We start from the raw sequence: 17,452 nt of genomic DNA on the forward strand, positions 1-17,452 counted from the left end.
CATGGGAGCAAGCATGTTGGCATGCAGACAAGCAGACATGACACTGAAAAAGTATCTTGAAAGTTCTATATTTAGATCCACAGGCAGCAGGAAGAGACACTGGACCTGGCTTGATTATTTGGAAATCCAAAGACCATACTTACATACATACTTTCTCCAATAAAGACCCACCTACTACAACAAAGCCATACCTCCTAATCCCTCTCAAGTAACACCACTCCATAATGACAAACATTCAAACACATGAGACTATAGGGATCATTCCTATTCAAACCACCACATGGTGGTAAGAGCCATGGTCCCATGGGCTCTATTATCCACAGCACAATTCAAAAATGCCTTCAATCAAAATCCAAACTATCACAGTCTCAACTCTATTTATAAATTAAAAGTTCAAAGTCTCCTCAGAGAGTCAGCTATTTAAAACAAGGACATCATGAAATTTGCAGGCAAATGGATCTGACTAGAAAATATCATTTTGAGTGAGGTAACCCAGATTCAGAAAGATATACTTGGTATGTGCTCACACATAAGTTGTTATTTGCCAGACAGATACAGAATAATCATATGACAAGCCACAGACCCAAAGGAGCTAAGTAACAAGAATGGGCTGTGGGTGGATGCTTGAATCCCACTCAGAAGGAGTAATAGTATAGAAATCAGAAATGGAGAAAGTGTGTGAATTGGGTGTGAAAGGGTGTGAGGAGGGGAATGACAATGGGGTTCAGATGTGGAGAATAAGGGGAGAGAGATGAGAAGGCTGACAGAGAGAAGAGAACCCAAGGTAGGGCATCTCTGGGACAAGATGGGGACCTGCAACAGAATAGGCCCCTGGGAGGATATAGGCAGGTGTCTCTAGCTGAGACTCCTGAAGCAGGGGATATAAATACATAAGTGTCCACCTCAGAGTTAGGCAGGATTTCTAGTGGAAGAGGGGTCACCAACCTACCCACAAATCCTCTGACCCAAAATTTACCCCACTGAAAAGAAATGCAGGGGTAAAAATGAAGCAGAGATTGAAGGATTGGCCAACCAATGACTGTCCCAACCTGAATCCCATCCCACAAGAAAAAGCCAACCTATGACATTATAAGTGATACTCTGCTATGCTTGCAGATAGGAGGCTACCATATCCATACACTGAGAGGCCCGACCCATCAGTGGGTTGAAACAGATACTGCAACCCACAGCCAAACTTTATATGGAAGAGCAGGGAGAAAGATAAAAGGGCCAGAAGAGGACAAGAACTTTACAAGAACACCTGCTCACATAGGACCATGGGGACTTACAGAGTCTGAAGCACCAACCAAAGAGCATGCATGGGTAAGCCTATGCCCTCAACACATTATGCAACTTATAGGCTTAGTCCTTGTGTGAGTCTCCTAGTAAGTGGAGCAGTGGATGTCTTTGGCATGGACTCTGTTATCTATTTTTAAATCACTTGCCCTTAACTAGGATACCTTGTCTGGCCTCAGTGGAAGAGGATGCTCAGAGTTGTGATGTGACTGGATGTGCCTGGGTGGGTAGGTAAATAGGGGAGCTCCCTCCCCTTTCCTAAGTAGAAAGGGGGGAGAAAAGAGGGAAGAGGGTAGGAAGATGGTACCAGGAAGAGAGGAAGGAGTGGATGTTCAGGTTGTAAAGTGAGAGAAAGAAAGAAAGGAAAGAAAGAAAGAAAAGAAAGAAAGAAAGAAAGAAAGAAAGAAAGAAAGAGTTTAAGGTTGTGTTCATTTGCTTATTTGTTTGTTTGTTTTGCAAACTGCAATATCCTTCCTTGGTATGATTTCTATCAGCCTGATACTAGAAAGAAGAAAGCAGAACATAATGAGGTGTCCAGTGTTCTCTAAAGCCTATTTTGGATATGCCTGTTCAATCAAAGAGTAGAAGTCCTATGAAAAGCACTTAGAGAAGGAAAACCAGATCAACAAACAAAACATATCCAAGTAGAAGAGAAGAATTTCCCTCTCATTACGTGATATGGGCCTTAAGTTGGACCAGTCACTGGTTGGCTTCTGCAAGTTCTGCATCACAATTACTCCAGTGCATCTTGCAAACCAGACAAATTGTAGCTTGGAGGTTTTGTGGCTGGGTTGATGTCCCTGTTCTGCTGGGAACCTTGCCTAGTTATAGAAGATGTGTAGTTCAGGGGTTACTTCAGGGAGTTTCCACTCGGCTTCTGTACTAGGTTTCTCAATTGGCTAAAGCCCACCCAAATGGAGCAGGGGCCACACCCACCGTGGACTCTTTCTCTTCTCTAGCCTCTCTTTGGTCTGTGGTTGACAATTCAGGGAGAATAGCCATCCACCTTATTTTTTAAGACTGTCTCTCACTGAACTTGGAGCCTACTTTTCATTAGGCTGGGGACCAGCAAGTACCTGTCTATGGTCGGTCTCTCTGTTGCTCTCTCCCACCAATGCAGGCCACATGCATACATATGACTTCTACACGGGTGCTGGAGAGCTTGTCCCACATCCTCATTCTTGCACAGTGATGGCTTTTCTGACTAATCCAAGCCCCCATAACCCATTATTCACCATTTTGTAAGAACAAATAACCAGATTTTACCACATGCATAGACTTAAAAAGACATTTATCTAATGAAGATATGAAAATTGCCAGTGAATACATAAAAGGATTCCTTGTGGGCACAATTCTCTGAATTTGTAAGAGGCCCAAAACATTGGTCTTGTCAGTCCTTTCTGCCTATTGTCTTACTGAATGAGCTATTTTAACCTTTTATTCAAAAGTAGACGCTGAGTTGATATATGAAGTGCTTCTATGCAGTTTTATGAGTAACAATGTTAATTATTGTTTTCTTCTTTATATGAATTTAGCCTCTTGCAGTATATAAGGCTTAAAGGATAGAAAGACACTTTCCCAAGCTGATATCCTCTAAACTAAAATTGGTAGTGATTTCTAACTTTTCTTAGGTTCATGTTAGTGTCTTCCTAACTATATCATAATTATTGGCATTGAGTAAATATACTAGGCATGCCTTAACTCTGTACTCCGTGCACACCTGAAAACAGAGACTTACTTTCCAAACTATTTTTCTATAAATGTCTGTTCCTGTTCATGGTAGTTTTGGAAAGCTTAAATATTGTCTGCTAACATTCCACAGTTACATTTGGTGGATGTATTTTGTAAAGATTTGTGAACGTTCTGGAAGAAGAAAAGTATCTTTTAACCAAAATAACTCTAAAACTGGTTTTTACATGCTAGGACATCATCCGTAGGAAAGTCAGAACTAACATACAATATGAAATTAGGATAAGCCACTTTCTATATTTCTTACTTGCTCTAAATTGTCTTTGAGGGTTGCTATTGGTTCTAACTCCTTGACATTTGTCATATACACACAACCCAATGTGTGATCACATCAGAATGACAGAGACAGATCTCATTCCAGGACTACAGAATAATAAAATCAAATCACTAAATTGTTAATCAATAACATTGCTAATCAATGATGCTTTAAGGAAATATTTTTTCCAAAATAAGAGGGGTTGTTAGAATTAAAGTCACACTGAGGATAGCGTCCCACCTAAACTGCAAGTATGTGGAGAGCTGAAGGAGGATTATACTTTTGAGGCTTCCATTTCAAAGTAAACATTAAAAAATTGAGTCAATTGTACCAGCCTATTGAGAAACAACTAAAGCCAACAGATAATTTTTTAAAAAATGGTTCTTATGAATATTAATTAATATTATGGGAAATCATTCTAACTTGGACTCTTTGTATCTAGTTAAATATTTCTCATGGTCCCAGGTATATTCTTCTTCAAGACTGAGGTGTAACAAGGAGTGGGAAATAAAACCATCCTGGCAGGGATTGAGATGTTCTAAAGAAACTTTTATGACTCTCTCTTTGGTTATCAGACTAATGAAACAGTGGCCTCCAAGAAAATGGAATCCCTACCCTGGGAATCTTATGTTGGGAGAAAGAAACCCTGGTTTTAGCCAGAGGAGAAGTTCATCTCCCAAGAAGATATTTCATGTACATTATAATGTCTTGAACGAAAGACCAAAACTGAGATATTAATAGGTCAGTGATGGGCAGGACAACTCCTTGGTCAAGACTGCATAGCTATGGCTTAGCTATGGATAGCCATTACCTTCTATTTAAATCTAAGCCTCATACTAGACCATAGTGACAGGTTGGGCCTCATTGGATATCACTATTTTTTCTCTTCTTAATGTGGTCACATTAAGTAAATCACTTTTTGTTCTGCTTTATGTTCTATTTCTTAGTTTACTTGTCCCATTGAAGTTCAATGATACAGCCTAGGTTGTTAATACTGGTTTGGCCCAGACTTTGATTCAAACAACTCTAATACAGTTGTGTTCCCATGGCATCTAGATGCTTTTTGTAATGTATGAGCAAAGAGGGTCATTTCCTTACAGGGGCAGGGCTGAGGACATTGCTGAGTTGTATCATGTACATTTTAACAAGACACAATGAGCTTCCAAGGAATTAGACAGGGTGACTTGACCTGTAATGAAAATAGTAACAACAATGTTAAAGAATTATTAGTGGAAAACCTGCACTTCAACCCACTTAACCAGAAGAAATTAGAATAAGTAGAGCACAGCAAAGCCAACCTGTAAAGCACAGGCAAGGCAAGTCAAAACCGTCTGTTTATAATGGAAATGTGGGATTGTGGGTCCAGGACTTTGGAGAACATGGCAAGATGGTTATAAGTTTGAGGCAAGCCTGAGATACTTACCAGTACTCTGAGGACTGAAAGAGAGGGAGACAGTGGTGGGGTGGGCACATAGAACATGTGCCAGATGTCTAATGTTAAGCTATCTTAATGGACTGGTATCTAGGGGTCTAGCATCAAATTATTTTCTAAGGCCTGACGACATACTAGAGTTTATGATGAGTCCATATCCTATTAAATTCTCCCAATTTCTTTCTAAAATTTATTGCATTGCATGAGCATTTATTTTGTTTCACTAAATAATTTTTCTATGACTTTTATTTCAAACAATATTTTAAAAAATATTAAACCTATTCTTTTTATATTTATAATTTCTAAAAGATTGACTTGTTTTTATTATTATCCATGTTTCTTGACATAGGTATACATCCAGGCTTATAGAAGCCTACAAAGACAAGAAAAGTGCATCAGGATTTCCTGAAGCTGGAATTACATGTAGTTGTCAGTCTCCATTTATGGGTGCTAGGATCCTCACTCTTTTTTTTAAAATAATTTATTCATATTATATAACTATTGTTAGCCCTCACTTGTATCTTTCCATTCCCCCTCCCTCCCTTTTTTACCCTAATTGCCTCCCGTAGACCTGTGACAGAAGGGGACCTCCTCTTTAAGAGCAGTATGTGCTCTGCTGTTGAGCCATCTCCCCAGTGCCATACTTAAAAATAACGTTAGGAATTGTTGCTAGACTGAGACCATAAACATACCATCTCTTGATACTTCACATAATAACAAGATTACAAGGAGAAATAGGACATGTCATTAGTTTTAAATGTGTAGTGTAGTAGAAAAATATGTGGAGTATAAACCACTCATATTATGAGGGCTTTTTCCTCCAGATTTCCTACTTCATTCCACTTCGCAAATGTGTATGAGTAAGTACTCTGAGTCAATATCATGCCCATGGACATCTGCCTATAAGGATTTGGAGATTAAGTTACAGCCAATACTTTTTGGAAGTAACACTGACCACAATTCCGTAATAAACAGCTTTGAGGCACAAGATGTCAAATAAAACATTGATTCTTTTTGTAGCCAGCTGTAGGGCAACTAATGCTAGACTGTAAAGCATAAGGCGGACCATAAAAATAAGAACTCATATTGCAACCAATTTCATGGGGGAACATATATAATGATCTCTGAAACTCTGAATGGCCATCAATTCTGTAGACTGCTTTAGATGTAGACATGCAGAGTACATGGCAAAGGTAGTGCTATAAGAGCTTGCTAAAAGATGTGGAGAGATGCCTGGTAGACATGTAATAGAACATGTGGAGTAGCTATTAGGTTTAGAGTTAAGCTGAAAAATCCATGCTGAAGTTGGAGACATTGAGACATAAATTTAGTCTTGAGGCTGGCCAAGGCATCTAGAGATGTAAAGGTAGGAATAGAATTCAAATTCTATAATGCTTAGTGTATCTTAGATTTTGAATATCATTGAAATGAGCAATAAAAACTGAATTCACATAAAATAAAATTAAAATTACTATCTAGAGCTTAGGAATATCTGGACTAGTCTTTGCAACTTCTTAAAGCCCTTCTTTTCCTAAATTGCTAAAAGTCACCTCTTTGTGTAATGTTTTTTAATTAAAAATTTTCAGTTAATCTAACATAGATGTCCTCTGAAAGTCTCCACTCAAGGGGGATTCAGGACATATGCTGGGACTTGATGCTTGAATCCAGGTGGGAGAGGTTTTTAAGAATGGGAGGATGGAAAATGCAGAGGGTTCAGGAGCCCCACAAGAAGACCATGAAGGTTGGTGGACCTGGACCCAAGGGGCCTGCACAATCTGTTGTATGAACCAAGGACAATGCATGCAGAAAACCTAGACTCCCACCACACCCCACCCCCACCCTCACTCATTCAGATCTAGCTTTGGTGTCTTTCAAAACTTAATTACGTTGTGTAAACATGTTTCTGTTTTAATCCCAGATTCAGGCTATGGGGCTGCTCCAGACTGTCCACAGCAGCAGACTATCTGCCTATTGTGGCTCAGAGATGGGTGTGGTCTTTGCCAGATGAAGTTAATTAAGTCTGAGGACTCTGGAGAGGGAGTAAATGCCAGAGCCTGAAGAGGGGTGTACTCCAAGAAAGAAGTCTGCAGAAGATATCCTGAAATGAAACTTGGATTGTCCCAAGAAATTCAATGATCATAAACGACAGGAAGTAGTATAAGATACCTATGCCCCCTTTCTCCATTAACATTCTTTCTCTTCTACCTGATATTAGGGTGTTGAAAGGGATTGGAGTGAAAAATGGAAAAAGTGGTATAAGAAGCACCAATGAAAGAGAGACAAAAAGTATGCTAACAACATAAGCTTAATTAAAATATTATGTAATGTTTTGCCATTTAAAAATTGAGTGCAGGATTCCAGAGAATAAACTGTTTCAATGACCATGTTGTATCACACAGTAACAAAACGTACTAATCAGTTTGTAAATAAATTTTATTATGTATGTTTTTTGTATGTGCCTATTTGTATACATATACATACAAGTATAGTGCATCAAGAAATTGACTTGCTTATGTAATGGGAAACTGTACTTATGCTCAGTATCTACTCAGCTATAAATAGGCTTAGAGGTTACTGCAGATGAATTCCTCTCACAGAATCAGCAGCTAACAAAACTGAGAACAGAAACTATAGGACTTTAATTAAGAGGGAAAAAAAAAAACAACAGGAGAGACTACATCCTATCACTAACTCTAGATGGAGACATGCCATTTTGAAGGGCATAGAAGGGCATAGGAGACATTACATATATATATATATATATATATTCTCGCTGAAAGAGTCTGGTAAAGAATAAAAATATTTCATTATCCTCTGTTCTGAGAGTTAGTCCAAATAGGCCCATCAATCACTTAGTCAGAAAAATATTTCCCAAGAAAAATCTTCTAGAATCTTCAAAGATAGTATAAAGCCTGCTTAAAATGTTGCTTGGCATGATGGTGCCTTTGGCCATCCTCCATTCTTATTCCTTGAGTGGAAGTTTTATGACAATGGACCCTTTATTCACTGTCTGCTTTCATTTCTCAAAAATCGCCAATACACAATGGTCCTTTTGGCCCCTAACCACTTTTCACCCTTGACAAGGTGTCTTCTGACATTCATCTTTTTGACTATTGTCTTCTCTCACCCCTTGGGAGTGTGCCCTACACAATGGTCTCTTTGATCATTGTCCATTTTTCCCCCTTGAGGATTTCCTATACAATGGTCCTTTTAGCCATTTCAGCCACTCTTAATCCTTGATGGTGCATACTTTACTCTGTAATGAAATCTTCCGATTTTCTGCATTATGCTTTGTGTCTCATCTGAATTATTTCAAAGGATATCACAAGGATTGGAAGTTGGTTGGAGTCTGGAAGGAGACTTCTTAACATCATTCTGTGTTTCTACTTGGTTGTGGTTAATTTTCTCCATCTTCATTGTAGCAAGAAAAGTACTCCTAACTTTGGGCTGCAACCATGGAATTCCTAGATCATTACAGTTGTAATTCCCTTGATATATGCACTTCTACACTTGGCTTTGGGTTTTGACCTTCTTTCTTATTTTGCTATAGGTCACCAATGCTCACTGAACACGTACTTCTGTCTCCTACAACCATGCTAACTTAACTCAGCAGGCTTTACCTAAAATGGGTATTTTTGCTCATGAAATAAATTCTGGTGTACTATTGGTATGTGATAAGGTAACTGCACTTCCAATATAAGATCAAGAAGGCAATTTCAGACAGGAACTTATTTTCCATAATGTACCATTTCCCAAAGTGATTTAAAAGATTCACCTATGTCTGTTAGGTTTTAATATATTGTGACCAAGACAAATAGCTCAGGTTTTCTGGGTCTTTCTATATCCTTATAGGGATAATCTATGCTACATCTGAGGAGTTTAATAATTCTATTCCCATATGACAAAAACAAGAACAAGTTGGCTCCTGCCAGCCAAGACATCTGTGCAATCAGATAGGGTTGCTGTTTTGGTTAGTTTTTTTTAATTGTCAAAGTGATACAAATTAGCATCACCTGGAAAGAGAACCTAGATTGAAAAATTGGCTCCATGAGATTGGTCTAAGGGTATGTCTTTGGGGCTTTGTCTTGATTGAGAAATGTTATGGAAGGCTTACTGTGAGAGGAACTATCCTTAGGCAGGTAGGCCCAGAGGGATCAAGGCAGTAAGTAGCATTCCTCTGGAGTCATGCTTCAGTTTCAGCTTAAGTTCCTGTTCTTATTTTCTTCAGTGATGAACTATGCCCTGGAAGTATAAGCTAAACACACATAACAAAAGCATTTCCTCCACACATTTCTCTATGTCATGGCTTTATCAACATAATAAGAAGTAATGCCAATTCTGATTTTCAGGAAAATTGGGACCTTGGCTTTCACTGGTCAACAACTATGGAACTGGATAGGCAGACTACACATGACTCCAAGTCTATATTTATGCAATGTAACCCTTGCCAGAAAACAAGGACCATCCACTTGTGGAACTTGGTTCTTCCTCCCCAAGGTTTTACAGACTGCTGTCTTCAGTCATAGTAACCATTGCCATATTTATCAGAATAACTGTGACTATTTTCAAGAGACTCTCAAAGTTGAGATTATTAACTATTGATATTCTCTCATAAAAAGGAGGGGTTGAGGACAGTAATTGGACCCTCACATGACAGTCCAGATACTCTTCCCTATAGCTCTCTTCCAGCTGTATGGAATTTTACCCAAATTGCATAGGATATTGTGGTCTCAGGAGGTGGTACGGCACATAAATTACAGAAGTTTAACTGATGATGGACTCCATCTGTGCAGCTCTGGGGAAATCATCCACTTAATAACTCCCCTGGCTCATCCAGTTGGACTTGAGTGAAACTGTACTTTGGTCATCACTGATGTCTTATCGTGGGTAGCAGACTACTCTCACTTTATTAAGAATGTACCCAAGAGTTGATTAATTCCAGTGTCTAATCTGAATTCCTTTGAGACATGTCACAGGAAGCAGGAAATCAATAGGGAGCTGGAATGAGACTCTTGTGACATGTACACACAAATAAACATTAGATAGACACATGCTTGCTTCTGAATTCATCTGTTTATTGTACGAATGGGTTCAATTAAGTTAACAGGGTGTAGTTCAGTAGTAGGGCACTTACTCTCTATATTCAAACTTCTGAGTTGTGCCTTAGCACCACCAAAATAAGAAAAAATTGTTTGAAAGTTAGCCAGGCTTTTGAATTCCAATAATGTATACTACAATTTTTGATGTGATTGAAGAAATGTGTGTTTTTTTTTTAACTTTATTTACCTCATCTCTAAAATAACACTGTCCTATTCAATGCAATTTATAAGATTATAAACTTCAAATAATATAACAGTGCCAAGAACACAGACCAAAACATTTTGTTGTTTAAGTGGGTGCTTTTAAATGTACAGGGCCAAGAATGAGACATTTAAAGACAGAAGAAATGTAGCCATGCTTACATATGCTGCAATCCAGAATTTTCACTTCTAGGTATACATTCTAATGGACAACTTTCAGCACATATAGGCAAAGCTATTGATGTTATGGCAACACTGTATAACATCATAATCTACCTACAGCACTAGAAGGGGTGACTTAGATCTAAATGTTTAATGTTACTGAAGTGGCGTATTTAGTAGCGACAAGATGAGAAGGGCAGGGCAGGAAGAATATGAAAGAGACTCCAACTACTACACTGTTATTCCTTGAAAGGTGGGAAAAACATCACAAGTTCTCATATTTGGAATATAAGCTAATATCTTCTTTTGTTGCTGTAATAAAGTTCTCTGATAAGAATTGGGAGGGCACAAGAATGTATTTCAGCTCACAGTTCCAGCAACAACAGGAAAAGATAATCTCCCATAGGCATGTACAGAGGCTGTCATTCAGGTGACTCCTACTTCTGCCAAGATGACAATTATCTTCACAGAGAGAAAGTTTACTACTACTGGTATTTTTTGCTGTGCTCAGAATCTTTTGATGTCAGGGAAACATGAGAGTAATAGAGTTTTCTGTTTGATTTTGCTAAGAATCTTCACCCACTACACTTGTTGCCTCCTACATCATTTGTTAAACTAGAACAAGAGAATTGGAAGTGATTTGTTAATGCAAATAGATTCTTCTTCTTTATTTCCCTAAACATCATAGCCAAATTTTATTTCAAAAAATTAATTTGTAACTAGTATATTATTTACTTTTCTGGGTGACAAAATACCTGATGAAAGCAACAAATCACTCAAAGGGCTGAGCCCACCACAAGGTGAAGTCATGGCATCAGGAGAGTGAGACAGCCGGTAATGTTGTGTCCACAGTCAAAAAACAAAGGAAGAATTCTGGTGCTCAGTTCACTTTCTATTTTTTTTAATCCCACATTGGACATTAGCCTATAGCATCACACTACCCATATTTCAGGTACTATTTCCACATAAACTAACAAAATCTAGAAAATCCCTTAAATCTTCTAGACTCCTATCAGGAGGGGACATGGATATTCAAGTGGCCACCTCATGACCAGGCAGGATTTCCGGTGGAGGGAGAACAATCCACCTGCAAAACCTTCAACCCAAAATGTATCCTACCTACAAGATACTCAGAGGGAAAGATGAGGCAGAGATTGAAGGAATGGCCAAACCATGAATGGCCCCACCTGAGATCCATCCCATGGGAAAGAGTCATCCTCTGACGCTATTAATGATACTTTGCTATGCTTGTAGCAGAGGCCTAGGAGAGGATCCAACCAGTGGCAGATTGAAACGGATGCAGAGATCCATAGCCAAACATTAGATGGAGCTCAGGGAGTCTTGTGGAGGAATGCGGGAAAGAGATAGAGGGACCCAGAGGGGACAAGAACTCCACAAGAGGAACAACAGAATCAACTAATATAGAGACACTGAAGCACCAACCAATAAGGCTTCTGACACATATATTACTGATGGGCAGCATGGCCTTTATGGTGGTCCCCTAGCAGGTGAAGCAGGGACTGTCTCTGGCATGGGCTCAATTGTCAATTGCTTAATTTTAGACCACTTGACCCTAACTGAAGTGTCATCAGTAGAAGAGAATGTTCATGGTCCTGATGCAACTGGATGTGCTAGGGTGGGATGGTAGACAGCTACCCTTTTCTGAGGAAAGGGCTAAGAGGGGTGAAGGGTAGGAACAGGAAGAGGGGTGACAGGGGGCTCCACTTGGTATATAAAGTGAAGAAAAAGAAAAAGAAAACCCCTTCTGTCTATCTACATATATATGGTTGCCTTAGCAACCATCAGCACATAAAGCTGCTCTGGTTTTCTACTACAGAAATGCTTCAAATGCATGGACTGATATGTCAGCATGTTTGGCTCTCATTACAGGACATTACACAGACTTAAAGATTATAATGTACCTTGAGTGGAGAATCACTATGAACATGAAAAGTGGACAGTAAGCAACTGTTGTTTAAATTTTGAGAAAAAAATCTCAACAGAAGACAATTATAATAAAACATACATCTCAACAACAAACTTATGACATGCCCAGAAATTTGAATAATATAAAGCTGTGTCTAAGAATGTAGCTCATTTGTGAGAGTTATTGACTAGCATGCAAGTAGCCCTGAGATCCACACACTTGTAATACCCACACTGAGGATGTGACTGTAACAGGATCACAACTTTAAGGTCATATTTGGTTATACATTGAGATTTGTCTCTATGCCAAAGAAAATTAAAAAGTGAAGAAGAATTAATATCTAATTCAAGTGGATTTCAGAGCCCTCTTAGAGCATGGATACACACTATGGGAGTATTTGCATTGTATATCTATCCAGAAGAACCACATTGACCTTACAGAACACTTGATTTTCACATATGAAGATTGTCCTTATGAAAGACACTTGACTTATTTCTTATAATTGTTCTATGTCAAATATAGGAAAAGAGATAAAGAGGAGTAAGCATATCAGTGGTAAATCATTGATCTGCCTAACAACCTTGATGAACCAGATTCAGTTCCTGTCACTAAAAAAGCTGCAGAAGAATGAGGGATGACCAATAAATATGTGAATATACACACAATTCCAAAATATTAAGTGATTAGGCATCATTTTCCCCAATTCATTCTATATGAAACTGACCTTGTCTGTAACTGGATCACATATATTCATATAATATTCTAAAGTATATTGAATATATCTTTCAAACTTTTAAGAGATCTATTTCCTGTTTTCCCCATGCCTAAAGATAAACAGGCATGTTTATCAAACCATTGCAGCACAGTAAATCTTCTGCTCTCCTTTTGTTTCTGTTCCTGTGATAAAATATTCTGACAAAAAAGCAACATAAGGTAGAGTTTATTTTAACATATAGTGCCGGGTCACAGCACAGTGCAGGAACTTGGAGTAATGGGTTATATCTCATTCACATCAAGAAAAGTGAATGCATGCATGGCTGGTGCTCAACCTGCTTTATCTACTCTTATCCAGTCTAGAACAACAACAACAAAAAAAAAAAAAAGTGCATGACTTCATTAACTTTCAGGTAGAATCTTTTCGCATAAAAGTAGACAATCAGTATGATTACCCATAGACATCATGCCCACAAGCCAACTTGATCTATACAGTTCCTAATTAAGACTCACTTTCCAAATAATTCTAGATTTGGTCAACCCGAAAATTAAATTAAAACTCATCATCACATCTAAAAAAATGCACTAGTAAATGAAATCACTATTAGAAAACTGATTAGACAGTGTCATGATTATAGCATCATATAATAAATGAAGACAGTTTAAACATGTATTTATTATTTCAGGAGAACATATTGAAGATATACTCCTAAGGCAATGGATTTTCCATTGATAATATGTTTCTAATATTGACACATGTTGCAAAATACTGGTAGTAATTTTGTATGGTGATTTTGCAATTTGTACTACTTGGTCCAGTGCTACAACATCACTCCTTCCCATGGTGTCACAGAATGCTTCCACATACCTGAGCTAAGTGACATGTCTGACTAAATAATGCAAAAATTTCATCCTTAACATTTAAAAAGAACACTAGTCATGCTGTCACCTACTAATGACTTATACTGACCACAATAGTTAGTTCAGCCTAGAATTTTCAGGAAAGCCCTCTTTATTAAACTGTATGTGAATGGAAGTGGCATATTGTCTTCTTAAGGTGGTCCAATTCCATTTTGATTACATTCACACTTTGATAACTGGCAAGGCACGAATAACACTGACCTGAAAGGGCAATTGAGCTAAAATAATCAGCAAATGAGATTAGGTGGACGTTTGTCCTTTAAAAATTCATATAAGGATGAGACATATTTCATTCATATAAGGACAAGATATATTTCATTCTTGTCTGACATTGCAACTTTGAAATACAGGAAAATAGCTAAATAGCATCAAATCTAGTAATTTGTACTTCATCCTCTCCTTTCTCAATTGCAATCCACAATACAATTACTTCTTGAAGATTTATGAAAGAACAGATGACCTGACACTATAACAGGGTCTTTTTCTAAAAAAGAAATAACACGTTTTAATAAGAAGACATGAAGCACCAAAATTAGAGATGATAAATAACTGGATTCAAGCCAAATTGGGTTTACAAAATGAGTCATGTAACGACCCTGTTTCCATGGTTTCTATTGTATTCCTTCTCTCCCTTTAATTGAAAATAGATTCTTTTCTCATGTATTCTGATTACAGTTCTTCCCTTCCACTTCTATGAGTTCCTCTCCACAACCCCTTCGATTCAAATGCATCTCCATTCTTATTAGAAAAAGAACAAGGTGCTAAGAGATAGCAACAAAGCATAACTAAGCTAAGGTGTCATCCATCATTCATTGATTTTTAACATATAACATAAGTCAAATATAATAAGACAAAACAAAAGTTATCACATTGAAGTTGGACAACGTAAACCAATAGAAGGAAAAGATCCTCAAGAGAACAGACAAGAGTCAGAGATCCCCACTTGTTAACACACTCAGGGGTTCCACAAAAATGCAGAACTAAAAGTCATAACACATGTGCAGAGGACCTGGTGCAGACCTGTGTAGGGCCTGTGCTTTAGTCTTCCATCTCTATGACTTCACATGAGTTTTGCTCAGTTGATTCAGAGGGCCTGTGTCTCTGGTGGCTTCCATCTCTCTGTCTATTACACTCTTTCTGCCTCTCTAGGTCCATTAGTAGAGCACAAAATACTTACAAATTTAAAAAATACTAATTATGTTATGTAGTATATTAGAAGTCAACAATATATATATGTTGATATACACAAGTATGGCTATTTTTAATTGTTTTACATATATGTTTATATTATTGCACATGTATACAATAAACTACCTACAGCAAGAAGAACCATGAACAATCAGGGATTATATAAATGTTACATTCTTAGTGTTTTGGCTATTTGTATTTGGCAACCTTGAAGAAAACATCTTTCCTATCTTGGTACATCTAAAATTCTGAACGTAAATCAATATTGATCATAACTCATCATTATCAACTGAAAACATCTATCTAGACCTGAAAACACCTTAATCCCTAAACAACTAAGCTTACTTGTAAAACTCAATTATCTGGTCTTCAACCCCCATCAGAGACTTGAGAAGGAACAAAATTAATTACCTGAGTAAAGAGGGGATGCAGGTTAGCAGCTTCACAAATGAGAAGGTGGCAGAGACAGTTTGATACCTGAGCAGTGACCCAAACTCTCTATAGTGTTGGAGCATCATCTTCAGCCTTCTGTCTCAATATATCTGACAGACATATTTGTGAGGTGGGAACTATTGACTTGACTCTGCCTGCATCCAAGCTTGCCCTATTTTAGGCAGAATTCTCTTTGTTATACCAGGCTCTTGACCTCCAGTGCTCCTTCCTGTGTTTTTCCAAGAGGATGATACCATGGGTGATTGTGATTTTTTTTTTCCGTTGCTGAATTTACAACTCCTGGCCAGCTTCTTTGCTATTCATTTATTTAATCTAAAGTAGCCTGTGTATAATAGACTGCTGGAGAACATCCGGATAAACGATTATATATGATGGTTTCCATTGGCAACCAGGAGTTACTGCTAAAAATGTGCTGGAGAGGAATGTGAGCATTAATGTGTTTATTTTAATAAGGGAGAGATTTAAATGAGGGAATTCTTTCAGATAATGATAATTGAATGCTACCTGTCAAGTATTGCAGAATTCTTTAGAATGAAAGCACCAGGAGGAGAGTTTCTTTTTTATTTCTCCCTTTCATTCTCCATTTCTTTCTTTCTTTCTTTCTTCTTTTTTTTTTTTTTTTTCATTTGTTTCTAAGGTAGGGAGTTAGTAATTTTTATGGTTAGATATCTATTTATTTACTTACATAGTTTTGTAAGACTGTGTATATCTGTGAGTGTAATATAGGTGTGTACAGTATGTGTACACATATGTGACATTGCAGTAATCGTTTGTATGCTTAGAGTGTAGAGACTATCTGATATCTTGCTCTATCATGCTGATTTGTTCAGTTGAGACAAGGTCTTTCACAGTTTCTGAAGTTATGCTGGTTGACCATAAGCCTGAAGGATCCTTTTGTCTCCACCTCCCATAATTACCCAGATTTTTACACTGCAGTTGGGATATGAAGTCAGATCTGTGTCCTTGCCTACCAAGCACCTTAACGTCTGTACCATTTCTCTAGGTACTAGGAAAGCTTTTGACTGATTTATAGTAGTTTGTTAGAGTATGGTAGCCAATCATTAGTAAACAGAGCAAGAAAGTCTGACTATAAAGCAGACCAAAAGGAAAAACAATATGACCATTGAAGGGATATATATCTAGCAACCAGAAACGCTTTCCTTCATGGGAATCACTTAAGCTGCAGAAGTCTCCCATTTCTCCAACCCTTACAAGAAGAAGGCTAGTTATATTTACTACTGTGGAGATAAAGATGTTTCAGAAGTTTCTCAAGATTGACTTGAGAGCAGTATCCTGGAAGAGTGCCTATAGGATTAGTAAGTACCACAGTGCATCCAGAAATGAGAAAAGAAACTGCCATGTGGGAGGAGCCAGGGAGTGCTTATTGATTCTGCCTGGATGGTTTTCCAAAGTGGCAAAGCATGACTTTGTCTGGCAACAGAAGTACATTTGGGGCCTCTAAGATAGCTCAGTAAGTGAGATTGACACCCAGCCTCATAACTTGAGATTAATCTCCAGGACCCACATTGATATAAAGACAAATGTTCACCATAAACCAACAAGTAAATGGTACACCTGAGCCAAAGGAGAGACAGAGAAGAGTGCAGGTGAAGTGGGGGGGGGGGGACACTGTTTAGATTACTCAGTGGGTAAACTTCTTGCTGGATAAGCGTGTGAATCTGAATGTGAATGCCTAGAAGTGATGATGTAGGCACTGGAGAGGTGGCTTATAGACTCAAAGTACTGGATGCTCTTGCAGAGGTCCCAGATTTAAATCTCAGCACTCAAACGGCAGCTCATGACTATCTCTAACTCTAGTTTCTTGGGATTTAATGCTCTCTTCTGGCCTTCTCAAGCATTGAATGCATGAAGCATGAACATGGTATTCATACATGCAGGCAAAACACCTCCACACATGAAATACTATTAATAATAATTGTTAAAACAAAAACCAGTCATGGAAGCAAACATCTATAATCCCAGTGATTCTATATTGACATAAGAGGCATTGACAGGAGAATGTTTAGAAGCTCACCTGTTCTATACAGTAGTGA

This window comes from Acomys russatus, chromosome 6, assembly GCF_903995435.1.
Source record: "Acomys russatus chromosome 6, mAcoRus1.1, whole genome shotgun sequence".
In the NCBI taxonomy this organism is placed as follows: domain Eukaryota; kingdom Metazoa; phylum Chordata; class Mammalia; order Rodentia; family Muridae; genus Acomys; species Acomys russatus.